Source organism: Rhinatrema bivittatum, chromosome 3 (assembly GCF_901001135.1).
Source record: "Rhinatrema bivittatum chromosome 3, aRhiBiv1.1, whole genome shotgun sequence".
In the NCBI taxonomy this organism is placed as follows: Eukaryota; Metazoa; Chordata; class Amphibia; order Gymnophiona; family Rhinatrematidae; genus Rhinatrema; species Rhinatrema bivittatum.
The window spans coordinates 473,079,555-473,096,498 of NC_042617.1; positions in this window are offsets into that span (position 1 = coordinate 473,079,555).

Genomic DNA, 16,944 nt, shown 5'->3' on the forward strand with positions numbered 1-16,944 from the left:
GCTGGAGAGGGTAAGTTAAGGTGGCTTTTTAAGTTCATTTTTCTTGATTACCATTTTAATTATTGGGTAGTATGTGATGTGTCTGCTGTTTGAAATATTTTATTGGTGTTTGGTAAAGGTTTCAAAATTTCCTTGAGTCTTTATTGGATATTCTATTCATCAGCTATTTTGAAATTATTTTATTAGTATGATTTTATAATTATGACTCATGATATATATATATATCTTGATTTTATTGATTGTTTCATGAGGAATGGTGACATTTTTGTTTTTCATTGTTGCACTGTATAGAATCTGGCATGATTAGTTTTTGTCTGCACATTTCTATTTATACTTTATGTGGCTTTATTCTGTATTTGGTGAGAGTTTGTGTTCTGCATGCAAAGACTGAGATGAAGCATTCTTTTAGCATGTGGTTTCTCTGTAGGGATCTGTAGTAGCTTGGCCTGTTCTGTTTTCCTGATAGGAGGTGTATTGATATTTTAGATTCTGGTGTAATATTTGTAGTATTCTTTTTCATAGGTGGGGTTGTTATTCTTTGAGTTATGGCAAATAGTACTGTGTTGATACGGGAGGACCATGCTGAAATATAGGGGTGTGTAAATATATATGTAAATTAAATATGTTAATTAAATATGTTAATTAAATATGTACATTATTTTGTATATGTAATTGGGTACCCATGGGCCAGTATGGAGAAAAATCCCCCGGGCCACTATTTTCCCTCAATCCGCCCCTGACAGGGCAACAGCTGTCCAGAATCAGAGTACTGGCTCAGTACGGCCCCCACGGCCACATTGGAGGAATCAACCTCCACCACGAAGGGCAGGCTGGGATCCGGATGACGAAGGCAGGTATTGAGTAAGAAGGCTTCCTTGAGGGCCTCAAAAGCTTGGCAAGCAGAAGGAGACCAATCCACCGCGTTAGCCCCCTTTCGGGTGAGGGAAGTTAACGGAGCCACAATATGGGAGTAGTTGGGGATAAAGTGATGGTAGAAATTAGAAAAGCCGAGGAAGCGTTGCAATGCTTTAAGACCCCTGGGCCGGGGTCTTAAAGCATTGCAACACCACTTTCTCAGGATCCATTAGAAAGCCTGCTGCAGAGATTATGTAGCCTAGGAATGGCAGGGAGGTCTTCTCAAAACTGCACTTTTCCAGTTTCGCGTATAGACCATGCTCCCTAAGTATCTGGAGCACTTGGCGGACATGTTGACGATGTGACGGCAGGTCCTGGGAGTAGACTAACACGTCATCGAGGTAAACAATTACACAGGTGTTCAGAAGGTCTAGCAACACTCATTCATCAGGTGCTGGAACACCGCCGGCGCATTACATAAGCCGAAAGGCATCATGAGGTACTCGTAATGCCCATCTCGGGTATTAAACGCGGTTTTCCACTCATCTCCGGGACGGATTCTGACCAAATTATAGGCTCCTCGGAAGTCCAACTTTGTGAAAATCTTCGCTCCTTGAAGCCGATCAAGAAGCTCTGGGATTAACAGGAGTGGGTAGCGGTCTCGCTTTGTAATCGAATTTAGACCTCGATAGGCTATACACGGCCTCAGGGAGCCATCTTTCTTGCTGACAAAAAAGAAACCCGCCCCTGTAGGATGGGTGGATAAACCCCTTGGCCAAATTCTCTGCAATGTCATACGGACGGTGCTGCGGAAGGATCTCCACTTTGGTCTTGGAGAATACATCAGTGAAATCCTCATAAGGTGCAGGGGGACCCACAGCAGAGTGCATCAATGGAAGTGAGAGGGTCCTAGGCACCTTAATATAATTAGCTAGGCAAAAGGGGCTCCATTTAACAATCTGTAGCGTATCCCACCGAATCATGGGCGAGTGTTTCTTTAACCACAGCAACCCTAACACCACAGGGTGGACAGTCTTATCCAGTACTAGGAAGGCTATCTCCTCCGAATGGATCGCCCCGGTGCGGACCGTAATGGGTGCTGTGGACAGCTGGATGGGACTAGGAAGGAGCATCCCCTGGATCGAGGTAATTCGTAACGGGACCTCCCGTCTATGCTTAGGGATGCGTAACTGGGAGACTAAGTTATGCAGGATGAAATTACCTCCGGCTCCAGAGTCCAGGAATGCCATCGTCTCAAAGGAACCTCCAGGGTATTCCAGAGTAACAGGAACAGTGCATTGAGGAGCTGTAGCACAGCCTAGGAGGAGCTCCTCCCGACCTTCTAGGCTTTGGCGTTTTCCGCACGCTCCTGGCAGCGTGCCAAGAAGTGGCCCTTCTGGCCACAATATAAACATAATTTCAACGAATGGCGATGTTGTCTTTCTTCAAGGGAAAGCAGGGCCCATCCCAGCTGCATGGGTTCGCTGGTGGGGACATCTGGACTAGAGCTCTTAGGAGAGGGCACCGGTGTCGGCCCACGGGCCAGACTATGGTGAGTAGACCGCTGCTCCTTGGCCTGTTGTAGGTGGCGGTCTATGCAAGCAGCCATCTCGATCAAGGCGTTGAGGTCTTCCGGCAAATCTCGAGCCGCAATCTCATCCTTAATGCGTCCGGAAAGGCCTTCCAGGAAGATGGCCTTAAGACTACCATCCTGCCAACCTACTTCCTGGGCTAAAGTCCGAAACTCCATTGCATAGTCTGCCAAGGAGCGAGCCCCCTGACGAAGTTGCAGCAGATCAGACGTAGCCGTAGCTACTCGGGCGGGCTCATCAAAGGCCTGGCGAAAGTTCGTGGTGAACAATTGTAAATCCGTTAGTGAAGAATCAGTGTTTTCCCAAAGGGGAGACGCCCATATCAAGGCTTTCCCATCGAGCAAAGACAGGATGTATGCCACTTTCACCGCATCTGAGGGAAACTGCCGGGGCAACAAAGAGAACCGTACAAAACATTGGTTCAGGAAGCCGTGGCAGGTCCTTAAATTGCCAGCGTAGCAGGAGGGGGCTGGCAGCTGAGTCTCCGATGAATCTTGGGCCTTGGGTGCTGGTTCTGGGGCAGAAAGGACCCGGGCATCCAGTCAGGCCAACAACTCCCCTACCGAACCAGTGAGGACCTCGAGATATTGTTGCTGATACTGCAGCTGCTGGGCCAATCCTGGCAAGTCCAAGGGAACAGGCGCATCCACCGAGTCCATGGCCTTGCAATCTGTTGTGGGAGTCTCAGTTTAGTGGACCCTTGGGCCGACCTGCTGGAGACTTAGGAAAAGATGGACAATGTCTCTGATGAACAGCGGGCCGGGAGGCAGATGTTCAGGCGGGACGTAGATGCTCTTCACCCTGGAAGCTGGTGCTCCCCCGGGAGGAGCCCAACCGCTGGGACTTAGGTGGCTTCACCCTTGGAAGCTGAAGCCCCCCCGGGAGGAGCCTGTAGGGGCCCTGCCGCTGGGATTTAGGCAGGTAGTGGATCAGGACAGGTAACTGGAACCAGACTAGGACAGTAGTAATACTGTAACTGGGTACGGGTTCTGGAACCAGGCAGGAACTGTAGCAGGACTCTGGTACTGGAACCAGGCAGGAACTGTAGCAGGCTCTGGTACTGGAACCAGGCAGGAACTGTAGCAGGACTCGGGTACTGGAACCAGGCAAGAACTGTAGCCGGTCTCGGGTACTGGAACCAGGCAGGAACTGTAGCAGGATCGGGTATTGGAACCAGGCAGGAACCAAACAGGTACTGTAGCAAGCAGGCAGGAACCAAGCAGGTACTGTAGCAGGAACGGAGCGACATAGCCAAGCAGGTCACTCCGGGGCGCAACGCAACAGGAGAACAGGATGCTAACCCGTTGCAAGGCAAAGGCTGGATGGCCGCGACCGGCTTATCAAGGCCGCGGTGTCTGATGTCAGGGATTGGGCGGAGTCAGTACTGGCGGGAAACGGGCTACAAAGGCGCCCAAGTGGCACGCACGCGTGCCTAGGAGCAGGGCGTCCACCGGAACCTTCACGGCGGCGCTGCCCAAGCCAGGACTCCGGAGGCTGGAGCAGGTCCAGGAATTAAGAGGTAAGGATCTGGCCGCGGTGCTTGCGGCCAGGACCGCAACACTATGGATTATTACCAGATTAGAAGCTATTTTATTATCTAGAATTGACTCTGTATTGGCACCATGGGGAACATGCCTGTGCAGCATAATGATCAATCTCAGAAAATTCAAGAGCATGCTGAGAAATTGACTTTTATTGAGAATAAGATCTCTACTGTATCTGAGTGCAATACTGCTATCATGAGAGATAATTTAAATCTGCAGAGGAGATTGGAAAACCTTGGGAATCATGTTTGAAGATGTTGAATTTTCCCACATGTCTTATTATTTCTCTGAAGGAGATGCTTGAGAAAATTTTAATTGATCTCTTAGGCTTCTCCAAGGAAACCATTTCCTCAGTTATTAAAGTTTATTATTTGTCTTTTGTGAGTTCTCAAATGGCAGAAAATGATCTTAAAGTAGATCTCTTTGCTATCTCTGCCTTTTTATTTATTTATTTATTTTTAATTTTTATATACCGGAATTCCTGTATACAATACAAATCAGACCGGTTTACATGGAACGAAAAGATAGCCCTGGTCTGGGAAGTCAGATCGGGGGTTTTTTTTGGAGCATTACGATTTTTGGAGCATTACGATTTTTGGAGCATTACGATTCACAGTTGGTTTTGAACCCTTTTTTTGTCATAAAAATTGTGGTGTCCTTATTCATTTAGACAGATAACCTAACAGTTATCCGTGTAAATGGCAAACCCAGCTATATTTAGCCCTTATCTGGGTAAATCCTAACCATATAAAAAAGGATTGTTGAAACTTGCCCCCTTAAAATACAGTCTTTTATGTTTAGAGTAAATACAGAATTGTGGAAAAGCAGGGCTAGAAAGGATCTCAAATGCCCAAGTAGTCCATCTCCCTGCCTCCAGGCAGAATCCATTGTACATAAACCATCCCAGACAGATCTTTGTCTAATCTGCTACTAAATCTCTCTAATGAAAGGTATTCCACCACCTTGTTAGGAAAATTGTTCGAAATGTTTACCTACATGGGCACTTAGTAAGCTCTTCCTAATGCCTAATTAAAAACTTCCCTACTGCAATTTAAGCCCCATCCTGGGCAGAATGACAACTGAAAGTTCTCCACCTCCACAAGATGATTTCTGCACTTCTAACACTAAATGTTTAAAATATAAAGCAGATAAATGTTTATGAAACATTTTGTCAGCCTGTTTATTTGTATATGACATCTTATGATGAAAAGAAAATTTTACTAGCGTGTTAAAGCATAATTCACACTTGTTTTGAAAGTAAGTGAATGCACAGGATATGCTTGGAATTTCAAATGAAATTCTGCTTCAACATTGTGACTGCACCACAGATGCAGGTCTTTATCTCCCATGGCTAAAACTCATTGCTACTTTTATTCAGACTCAAACTGAAAAAGCTTTAAGATAATAAAAACTGTATAAATAACAGATAAATGTCCTGTAATTTTTTTTCCCAGGCCCCTATTAATCAGAAGCCTCCTAGGATCTTTTATAGGTAAATATGTAAAGAAAAAGGCGAGTTCAGTCTTAAAAGAACCAGTGTAGACAGAAGAAATGCAGGCTTCAATTTTGAAAAATCACTAGGTCATCTACATGGGTGAATACCAGGGGCATGTTTGGCCCACAGCATATTTTTTTCCTCTTGCTGCTAACAATATATTTGGGCTTGCTCAGAGGTGGGGCAGCAAAACACCTTTTTCAGTTAAGGGGAACCAAACCAACCAACCTCTGCCTCCCAACCCCCACTACTGATTTCTTAATGTCATGAGGGAGAGAGAAGATACTGGTGGGGCCAGGATTGATGAGGGGGGCAAGGAAATCCATTTCACACCTTGCCTTCAGCAGCAGATTGCCTTGAGCTGCCCTGGTAACAGAATATTCAAAGAAAAATTAGATACATATTATTTGATATGCAGAATCATAAAACTATGGTATGTACTTTAAGTAACCTGTGTTGGCCCTGTTGCTGCACTCCCGCCGGCTCCCTGCAGACGCGGCCGACCTAGGAATGCCACTACGCTGCCTGCCACAGCTTCCCTTAGGCACGCTCGTGCAACATTTGAAAATTCACCCCTTACTCTGCCCTCTAGGTGTTGCCATTAAGTGATGGCCCACATTCCCTCCTCCCAGGGACTGTGAATGCTACCTCAGCTGTGTCCTCAGTCCCAGTCGGCCCGGACAGCAGAAGTCTGGCCCAGGTCCCATAACAAGGCAGTAACTTAATAATAATTTTACAGACTTTCATATCAGAATCTCAGATTGCATAAACTAAAGAAAACAACTTGATCAGGGCTCTTTTGCTAGCAGTGTAAACATAAGATTATTTAAGTTATTTGCTGATATAGAGACATGGTGAAAAGAGGATAACCAATCGGATAGTGCTATACCAGGGTACAATTTATATTGCAATGATAGAGAGGAGCATCTTGGTGGCGGGGTGTTGCTTTATGTCCAGGATGGTATAGAGTCCAACAGTATAAAGATCCTGCATGAAACTAAATGCACAATCATATCTTTATGGGTAGAAATCCCTTGTATGTTGGGGAAAAGTATAGTGATAGGAGTATACTACCATTCACCTGGCCAAGATGGTGAGGCAGGCAGTGAAATGCTAAGAGAAATTAGGGAAGCTAATCAAATTGGTAGTGTAGTTATAATGGGAGATTTCAATTACCCCAGTATTGACTGGGTAAGTGAACATCAGGATATGCTAGAGAGATAAAGTTCCTAGATGGAATAAATGATAGTTTTATGGTGCAATTGGTTCAGAAACCAATGAGAAAGGGAGCAATTTTAGAATAGTTCTCAGTGAAGGGCAGGATTTTCTGAGAGAGGTAACGGTGGTGGGGCCACTTGGCAATAGTGATCATAATATGATCAAATTTGAATTAATGACTGGAAGGGGGATAGTATATAAATCCACGGCTGTAGCACTACATTTTCAAAAGGGAAACTTTGAGAAAATGAGAAAAATAGTTGTAAAAAAAACTGAAAGGTGCAGCTGCAAAGGTAGAAAGTGTGCAACAGGCATGGGCATTGTTAAAAATTACCATCCTAAAATCACAGTGCAGATGTATTCCATGCATTAAGAAAGGTGGAAGGAAGACAAAATGATTATGGCATGGTTAAAAGGTGAGGTAAAAGAAACTATTTTAGCCAAAAGATCTTCATTCAAAAATTGGAAGAAGGGTCCATCAAAAGAAAACAGGATAAAGCATAAGCATTGGCAAGTTAAATGTAAGACATTGATAAGACAGACTAAGAGAAAATTTGAAAAGAAGTTGGCTGTAGAGGCAAAAACTCACAATAAAAACTTTTTAAAATATATCTGAAGCAGAAAGCCTGCAAGGGAATCAGTTGGGCCCTTAGATGATCGAGGGGTTGAAGGTGCACTTAGGGAAGATAAGGCCATCGCGGAAAGATTAAATGATTTTTTTTCCTTCGGTGTTTACTGAAGAGGATGTTGGGGAGATACCCATTCCAGAGATGGTTTTCAAGGGTAATGTTTCAGATGAACTGAACCAAATCATGGTGAACCTGGAAGATATGGTAGGCCAGATTGACAAATTGAAGAGTAGTACATCATCTGGACTGGATGGTATATACCCCAGAGTTCTGAAAGAACTAAAAAAATGAAATTTCAGACCTATTTCAATTAACTTGTAATCTATCATTAAAATCATCCATTGTATCTGAAGTTTGGAAGATGGCCAATGTAACCCCGATATTTAAAAAGGACTCCAGGGGTGATCTGGGAAATTATAGACTGGTGAGCTTGACTTCAGTGTCGGGAAAAATCATGGAAACTGTTATAAAGAATAAAATCACAAAACAGTTAGGTAGACATGATTTAATGAGACACAGCCAGCATGGATTTACCCAAGGGTAGTCTTGCCTCACAATGTCCTACATTTTTTTGAAGGGGTTAATAAACATGTGGACAAAGGTGAACCAATAGATGTGGTGTATTTGGATTTTTAGAAGGTGTTCGACAAAGTCCCGCATGAGAGGCTTCTAAGAAAACTAAAAAGTCATGGGATAGGAGGCGATGTCCTTTTGTGGATTGCAATCTGGTTAAAAGACAGGAAACTGTAGGATTAAATAGTAAATTTTCACAGTGGAAAAAGGTAAACAGTGGAGTGCCTCAGGGATCTGTACTTGGTGCTTTTTAATATATTTATAAATGATCTGGAAAGGGGTACAACGAGTGAGGTGATCAAATTTGCGGATGACACAAAATTATGCAAAGTAGTTAAGTCTCAAGCAGATTGTGACAAACTGCAGGAGGAACTTGTGAGACTGGAAGACTGAGTTTAAACGGCAGATGAAATTTTATGTGGACAAGTGCAAAGTGATGCATATATTTATTTTTATTTTTTTTAAACTTTTATATACCGATATTCCTATATAGGATACAAATCACACCGGTTTACAATGAACAAAATCTCGCCTGTGAGCATTACATGGAACACTTAACAATGAGTAAACTTTGAATAACTGACATTGAACAAAATGGGAGGCAACGATTAACAAAGCATAAACATGTGGATAACAGCGATATAATGACTTGAAGCTTGTCTGAAGAACTATGTAACATTACTCAGAAAGGTTAATAAATACTTAGCTAAAGGGAAAAATAACCCTTGTAGTTACACAATGTTAGGTTGTAGCTTAGGAGTTACCACCCAGGAAAGAGATCTAGGCATCATAGTGGATAATACATTGAAATCATTGGCTTGGTGTGCTGTGGCGATCAAAAAAGCAAATAGAATTTTAACAATAATTAGAAAGGGAATGGCAAATAAAATAGTGGATGTCATAATGCCTCTGTGTCGCTCCTTGGTGAGACTACATCTTGAATGCTGTGTTCAGTTCTGATCGCCACATCTCAAACAAGATATAGTTGCACTGGAGAAAGTGCAGAGAAGGGTGATGAAAATGATAAAGGGAATGGAACAGCTGCCCTGTGAGGAAATGCTAAGGAAGTTAGGGCTGTTCAGCTTGGAGAAGAGACGGCTGAGGGGGGGGGGGGGGGATATGATAGAGGTCTACAAAATCATGAATGGACTCGAACAAATTAATGTAAATCAGTTTTTTACTCTCTCAGATAATAGAAGGACTAGGGATCACTCCATGAAGTTAGGAAATAGCTCATTTAAAACAAATCAAAGAAAATTCTTTTTCACTCAGTGCATAGTTAAGCTCTGGAATTCATTGCCAGAGGAAGAGGGTCAGAGCAGTTAGTGTAACTGGGTTTAAAAAAGGTTTTGATAAGTTCCTAGAGTAAAAATCCATAAACTGCTTTTAATTAATAAGCAATGGTAGCTTGAGATTTATTTAATGTTTGGGTACTTGCCAGGTATTTGTGACTTGGATTGGCCACTGTTGGAAACAGGATGCTGGGCTTGATGGTACCTTGGTCTGACCCAGTATGGCATATCTTATGTTCTTATGTAAACCCTGTTCCAGTTTTAGAGATTAGAGGACAGGGGCACAAGGGGTCCCAGGGCTTCTTCCTTACCCTTTCTCACAGTCCTACAGGCCCCAGGATAGGATTATTTTCATTGAGGAGGAGGAATCAATCTCAAAGGCCCAAGGTGTTAGGGGGACTCTCAATTTTGCTATCCTGGGTAGATAACAGTTCACTTTTACCATTATGGCATGTAAGTGCCAACAAAATACTCTGGGGGCTTGAGTTGAGTGCCCAAAATACCGTAGAAGTTCTTAGGTGACAAAATGGCTCTTTATACATCAGATCTTGGCATAAATGCTTTAAAATCACAATTCTTCAAATTGTATCTGTGCAAGTGCCTCTCTGTAGTTGGACCAAGGAAATCTCTCACCCTCCAGGGTTTGGAAAAGCAAGATTTCCCAGATGGACAGGAGTATCTTAGCTGGGTGGAAAAATCCCTTTCCAAAAACACTGATGGACAAAAATTGTAAATTTAAGTCTCTTAAGAAAATTCCCGAGATGTACCACTTATCCCTAGGGCGAAGATTCTGGATGGAGGTCCTTCAAGTGTGATAAAGTTTCTTACAGTTTTCTCTTTTCAGATGCTTCACAGGATCTTCTACATGAAAAGACTAAGCAGCAAAGAACAAGCAGCTCTTTTGGTCTTCCACACTTCAGGGTAGGAAAGGTGACAGCAAACGTCCTGTAAAATACAAGGCAAAAATCTTCACAAAAAGGAAAAAAATCTGGAACTCTTCTGCAGTGAGTCACCCCTGTTCCTTCCATTATGTGTGAAATGGAGAGCAGAGGAGTCTTTCATACCTCCTGATCTAACCTAACCCAAGGACTTCCCCAAACTCTCTGAGCCCCGGGTACCAGGGCTCTCATAGAAGAAATTCCCAAAAGGTAATGTCTAAAATCCCTAAAGCAACTCCTGAGGCTAACACCAGCAAGCACTTGCCTCCTTCCTACTTGGTGCAGTATTCCAGGCTTTGGGGCCTAGTACACCAAATAGAGGAACAAACAGCAATTTCAAAACACTCCTACACCTCGGACTTCCAATGCAAAAATCCACACCTAGCTATAATGCAAGCAGCTTTTATACTAGAAGAAGGCTGGCTCTTCCAGCAACCTCAATGGAGGCATTGTTCCTTCCACTACCTCTTAACTCCTAGCTCAAAAGAGTTTAGAAGTAGGACTATATATATAGTAAGGATCCTGAAGGGTCGTCACAGAAAGCTAAGGCAATTGAATCATGTAACATTAGCTCACACAGAGCATGTAAAGACTGTACTAGTTTCATTGTCCATTTACCAGCTGTTTACAGGCAGCCATATATTTTGTAGGTGTAAAATGTTGAACATTTTCACTCTTGATCGTAGATTTATAGCAATTTACAAAACTGCAAGAGAGTCACAGGCAAAACACGCATAGTATCTGTTGGTGTTACACATTCTGATTTTTTTTGCTGTGATTTGCGTAATAAACACTTTGTGCAGTTCTTAGAGTTGAGCAAGCCAGAAAATTTGACGAGCAAAGCCAGAGCCAAGCCAAACATGAGCTGAGCTGAATTAATTAGTATAGAAGATGCCAGCTCCATTGCTTAACTGCAGTGCTCTGACTTGTGTCTCTTGCCTGAGAGGATTCTTGGAGCTGAGCCATGTTACAGAGGTAAGATTCTTGAGCTCTTGGGAATAAGGAGGAAGACAAGCTGGCTACTGCTGCATGGTGACTCCTGCTAGCAGATCTGAGGGGTTTAGCCTCAGGAAATTCCATTTGGCCCTTTACCAGTGAGAGACCTCTAGTCACCCGGGCAAATTGCCTCTGAAGGAGAGGGGTAGAAGGGGTAAGTGAGGAAAATGTGATAAAAAAAAAATTGTCCATAGATAGCTCTCTGCAAAATAATAATAATAATGATAATCAAAATAATAATAATAATAATAATAATAATAATAATAAATTTGCACCCATTTTCTCTATCTGGTGATTTATGCTCTATTTCTACTTGTTCCTTCTGTGAGGGGATGCCAAATTTTGTACCTTACTAGCAGTGTTGCCCCTTACTGATATAACAGCAGTGACCTCAACTGATCTATTAGCCAGCAGTTGGTGTCAGAGGTCTCAATCAGACCCTGACCTGGTAGTGATGTAGGTAGAGGTAGGTGTGTTAAGGAAGTGTGCCACACTCCAGCAGGAGGGGGTTTTAAGTCTGAATAAAAAGGCTATGCACTCATGTATTGCAGAGGAGTAAGGAGGCAGGATTCCAGAAGTCTCAGGGTATCCATTGAGCTTTATCCCTCCACATGGAAGGTTCCAGGAGGAGGAAAAGCTGTTCCTATCCAGGGAAGGCGGCTGGAATCCAGGGATGGGGTTGTGCCAGGTCATACTGGGAGGTAAGAGAATAGGAGTCTAGGAAAAGGGAGAGCCTGGTATTCCAGTGTGGTAGATAAAGAGAAGTCCTAGGAGGACAGGTAAAGGAAGATACATCATGCCTGCCTGAGATAGTTTTTGGTGAAGTGTGTATCAAGGAGGACAGGACCTCTGTTGAAGTTTTGGGGAAATGAGGCTACCCAGCAGAGAAGTTCTGTAGAGTTCCTGTCTGACAGAGCTCAGCCTGAAGCTCAACCCAGTGACAGATGTTGTGGAAAGGAAAGAGGATAGCTTGCTCCAACAAAAGGGTACTGGGGACAGATTCAGGGGAGGAAGGGTTCCTGCCCCAGGAAGCAGACATGAAGGAAAGGGGTGCATATTTTGGAAGAGACAGTTTATATGTTGTACTGAATTTTGGGCTTGTATTGCAGTGTGGTGCATTATTATCTGGTGTGCCAGTTTTTTGGACTTTATTTCTACATGCTCATCAATGCCAGTAAAGACTATGCGGGTAATATTCAGTTGCTGAGCAGTACGGCTGGTTAGTTGGATAAGTATATCTGGCTAATTAACAGGGTATATTCAGTGGAGAGATTGCACCTCTGAATATACCCAGCTATCTTAAAGTTAGCCAGATATGTTTACTAGAGATGTGAATCGTGTCCTCGATCGTCTTAACGATCGATTTCGGCTGGGAGGGGGAGGGAATCGTATTGTTGCCGTTTGGGGGGGTAAAATATCGTGAAAAATCGTAAAATCGTGAGCCGGCACATTAAAACCCACTAAAACCCACCCCCGCCCCTTTAAATTAAATCTCCCACCCTCCCGAACCCCCCCCCCAAATGACTTAAATAACCTGGGTGTCCAGCGGCGGTCCGGAACGGAGCGCTCCGGAACGGGCTCCTGCTATTGAATCTTGTTGTCTTCAGCCGGCGCCATTTTCCAAAATGGCGCCGAAAAATGGCGGCGGCCATAGACCAACACGATTCCACGGCAGGAGGTCCTTCCGGACCCCCGCTGGACTTTTGGCAAGTCTTGTGGGGGTCAGGAGGCCCCCCCCAAGCTGGCCAAAAGTTCCTGGAGGTCCAGCGGGGGTCAGGGAGCGATTTCCCGCCGCGAATCGTTTTCCGTACGGAAAATGGCGCCGGCAGGAGATCGACTGCAGGAGGTCGTTCAGCGAGGCGCCGGAACCCTCGCTGAACGACCTCCTGCAGTCGATCTCCTGCCGGCGCCATTTTCCGTACGGAAAACGATTCGCGGCGGGAAATCGCTCCCTGACCCCCGCTGGACCTCCAGGAACTTTTGGCCAGCTTGGGGGGGGCCTCCTGACCCCCACAAGACTTGCCAAAAGTCCAGCGGGGGTCCGGAAGGACCTCCTGCCGTGGAATCGTGTTGGTCTATGGCTGCCGCCATTTTTCGGCGCCATTTTGGAAAATGGCGCCGGCTGAAGACAACAAGATTCAATAGCAGGAGCCCGTTCCGGACCGCTGCCATTCCGGACCGCCGCTGGACACCCAGGTTATTTAAGTCATTTGGGGGGGGTTCGGGAGGGTGGGGGATTTAATTTAAAGGGTCGGGGGTGGGTTTTAGGGGGTTTTAGTGTGCCGGCTCACGATTCTAACGATTTATAACGATAAATCGTTAGAATCTCTATTGTATTGTGTTCCATAACGGTTTAAGACGATATTAAAATTATCGGACGATAATTTTAATCGTCGAAAAACGATTCACATCCCTAATGTTTACCCAGCTAACTTTAGGAAGGGCAGTGGCATGACCAGAGTTAACCAATTAACTTATGTGGCTAACTCTGCTCCTCCCCGAAATGCCTCCCATAAGCACTTTGGAACGCCCCTGACTTATATGGATACATTTTAGTCAGTTAAATAATTACACAGCTAAAATTTAGCTGAATAAGTCTCTCAATATGCCAGTTTTGCAATGTAAATGGATAACTTTTCAGTTATCCATGTAACTGGCTTTTGAATATTAATCTCTATATATTTTTGAACAACAACTTGAGAGTCAGTGTGGTGATTTTTTGGATGGTCTGGGTTCTAAGGACCTTGAAAGACTGGTCTGTCCCCCCTCCTTATTTGGAAACCCTGGAAGGTCCAGGGGTCATGCCTGGTCCATGAGCCTCCCAGTATAATAAACCCTTGCCCAAGAGCTGCACTTCTGTTTGTTTGTTTTTTTGTCCTCTTCATCTCAGTTCTGTCTTTTTATCTATCTGCCCATTCTTCTTTATCCAAATTTCTTTTTGGGGTGGATTTATCAAAATGCGGTAAGTACCGCATGCGATAGCAAAAGGGGTGTATTTTATGCTAATATAGCATTTATCACAATTTGCACTAATTACCTGTGTGAAGAGCTAAGTTAGTGCAAATTGTGATACCATTTTCAGATTCTGCAATAAGTGTATTACCTTCAACCACCAGGGGACCATTGGAGGGAGGGAGGGAGAGAGAGAGAGAGAGAGAGAGAGAGAGAGAGAGAGAGAGAGAGAGAGAGAGAGAGAGAGAGAGACTGGCCATAATGTCATGGCCCAAAGGTAGGTATTTGTATCCCTATGGTAGGCCCACCTAGTAACTCGAGGTGGGGTTTAGGTAAGAGTGTAGGGGGTTAGGGGCCACTTTGACATTCTACGTGACACCTACGAACAGAACAGTGGTCTCTTGTGAAGATTTGCTGGCCTTCGGAGTGAGGAAACTCACTCCAAGATGAGATTTGGACAAGGTTCTCTCAACCTAGCTTGAGGGACATCAATTCACCTGAAATAGGACTTACAGGAGACATTGCAAATGGCAATGAAACCTTACCACACAGTCACAGCAGCTATCACACAGCCTAACACAAGCCAAAGAGGTGTAGTTAAAATCAGCATTACAGCTGTGCAATAGCTCTTCACAGACAGGCTAACCCAGCCCACTCTCTGCCCCTAACTCCTCCTATTTTCTGAATTTGCATCACACCATACGATATGGTACGATCGCATGCGTTAAACATGTTTTCTCATGCGTTAAAGGCCTATCGCATGCGTTAACGGAGCTTTTCGCATGCGATAAGCCCTTAACGCATGCGAAAACGCCTTATCGCATTTTGATAAATGACCCCCTAAGTTTGTTTGCCTCCCTTTTTTTTCCTCCTTGTCTGAGGGACTTTAATTTCTTTATTCCCTGCATCTATCTCTCCAATTTTCTCCCTGATTCCAGACCAACCTCTCTCCTCATTTTTTCCATCCTCTCTCCTGTGCAGTTGTCTCCTCTTCCCTCTCCCAATTCATCTTGCTTTCTTCCTTTGTTCCTTTTCTCCCTGCTTCTTTCACAGTTCTTTCCCACCTTGCTTCCTCACCACTCCTATTTTGCTACCATAGTAGCCTAGTAAATAACAGATAAAAGCAAAATATCCCATCCAGTCTGCCTGACTGAGATTCATCTACTTTGAGTAGATGTTGTGATACCTTCTAAAAGACCAACAGAAAGTAGAAGTATATATAAGCTTTAAAGGTCTTCTTCAGATATCAAAGGTCTAGAAAGTTCTTGTAGTACAAAAACATTTTGCTGGTCCTTTAAAAATTATCATTGAGGTAGATTTTCAAAACATACCCGTGCATGTACTTTTGTTCGCGCCATTGGCGCGAACAAAAGTACACCACATTTTATAAGATAGATGCATAGCCGCACGTATCTTATAAAATCCAGGGTCGGCGCGCACAAGGCTGTGCAAAATCGGCAGCCTGCGCGCGCCGAGCCGCGCAGCCTGCTTCCTTTCCCTCCGAGGCCGCTCCGAAATCGGAGCGGCCTCGGAGGGAACTTTCCTTCCGTGTCCCCTCACCTTCCCCTCCCTTCCCCTATCTACCCCACCACCCAGCCCTACCTAAATCCCCCCCCTACCTTTTTTGGGCAAGTTACGCTTGCTTGAAGCAGGCGTAACTTGTGTGCACCGCCCTGGCATCCCCCAGCACAGGCCACAGTGCCAGGGATCTCGGGACCGCCCTCCCGGCCCGCCCCCTAACCGTCACCATGCCCCCAGGCCCGCCCCGGCCCGCCCCCTGCCCCCAGACATGCCCCTCAGGCACGCCCCCTCCCGCCCCTTTTACGAAGCACCGGGACTTACGCGCGTCCCGGGGCTTTGCACTCACCAGCAGCTTATGCAAAATAGGCACGCGAGTGCCCTGCGCACGTAAATCCTCCCGGATTTACGCGCGCAGGTGGGTAGATTATAAAAAATTGCTCGTTCGCGTACTTTTGTTTGCGCACCAGGTGCAAACAAAAGTACGCTGGATTTTATAAGATATGTGCGTAGCCGCGTGTATCTTATAAAATCCAGGAGCGGCGCGCGCAAGGCTGCCGATTTTGGGCAGCCTGCGCGCACCGAGCCGCGCAGTCTGCCTCCGTTCCCTCCGAGGCTGCTCCGAAATCGGAGCGGCCTCGGAGGGAACTTACTTTCACCCTCCCCTCACCTTCCCCTCCCTTCCCCTGCCTAACCCACCCCCCCGGCCCTATCTAAACCCCCCCTACCTTTATCCATGGATTTACGCCTGCCGGAGGCAGACGTAAATCCGCGCGCGCCAGCGAGCTGCTGGGACACAGAGACCCGACCCAGGGGCTGTTCCGGAAGGTGCGGCCACGCCCCCGGAACGCCCCTGGGCTGGCACCACGCCCCCGGAACGCCCCCGGGCCGGCGCCTCGCCCCCGGGCCCGCCCCCCAAACACCGCGCCACGCCCCCAAATGCGGTGTCACTCGGCGACGCCCCCGACACGCCCCTTTTCAGAAACCCCGGGACTTACGCGAGTCCCGGGGCTCTGCGTGCGCCGGCGGCCTATGCAAAATAGGCACGCCGGCGCGGGAGGGCCCTGCTCGCGTAAATCCGGCCGGATTTACGCGAGCAGGGGGTTTAAAATCCGCCCCAGGGGTTTTAAAATCTACCCAAAAGTCTATTAAGTCTTCTAGTATTTTTCTCCAGCACCAATACAGATACTAGAACAGCACTACTTTAAATTTTTAAAAATAATTAAAACTTTACAAAGCCACATAATTATAATAGAAAATAAGTGGTTTTAATTTTGTCTTTTATTCTGTATTATCCTGTTCTCACACCTTGTTTTTCTTTCCCTTCTATTTTCTGTCTTCA